The sequence below is a fragment of the Penaeus monodon genome, chromosome 30 (genome assembly GCF_015228065.2).
Source record: "Penaeus monodon isolate SGIC_2016 chromosome 30, NSTDA_Pmon_1, whole genome shotgun sequence".
Lineage (NCBI taxonomy): Eukaryota > Metazoa > Arthropoda > Malacostraca > Decapoda > Penaeidae > Penaeus > Penaeus monodon.
The window spans coordinates 34,024,367-34,024,647 of NC_051415.1; positions in this window are offsets into that span (position 1 = coordinate 34,024,367).

Genomic DNA, 281 nt, shown 5'->3' on the forward strand with positions numbered 1-281 from the left:
TTAGAAGATCAAAATTAGGAGAATAAAACAACTTCCCACCTGTTTACGCCTTAAGTGCGTCGCAATCTGCACCGACAACGCTGAAAGATCGCGTTCTTTTCTTTGGTGAAAACTAGTGCCTTCGTATTGAAGACAAAGAAAGAATAAAGAAAAGTCATAATTATGAAAGATTTGTGTGTGTATACTTTATTTTCTAATGAAAAATTACAAAGAAATCAAGGAAAAAGCTAAGTAATTCCCCACCCAAAATTGATAAGATTAAGAGGAAAAATTCATTAGGA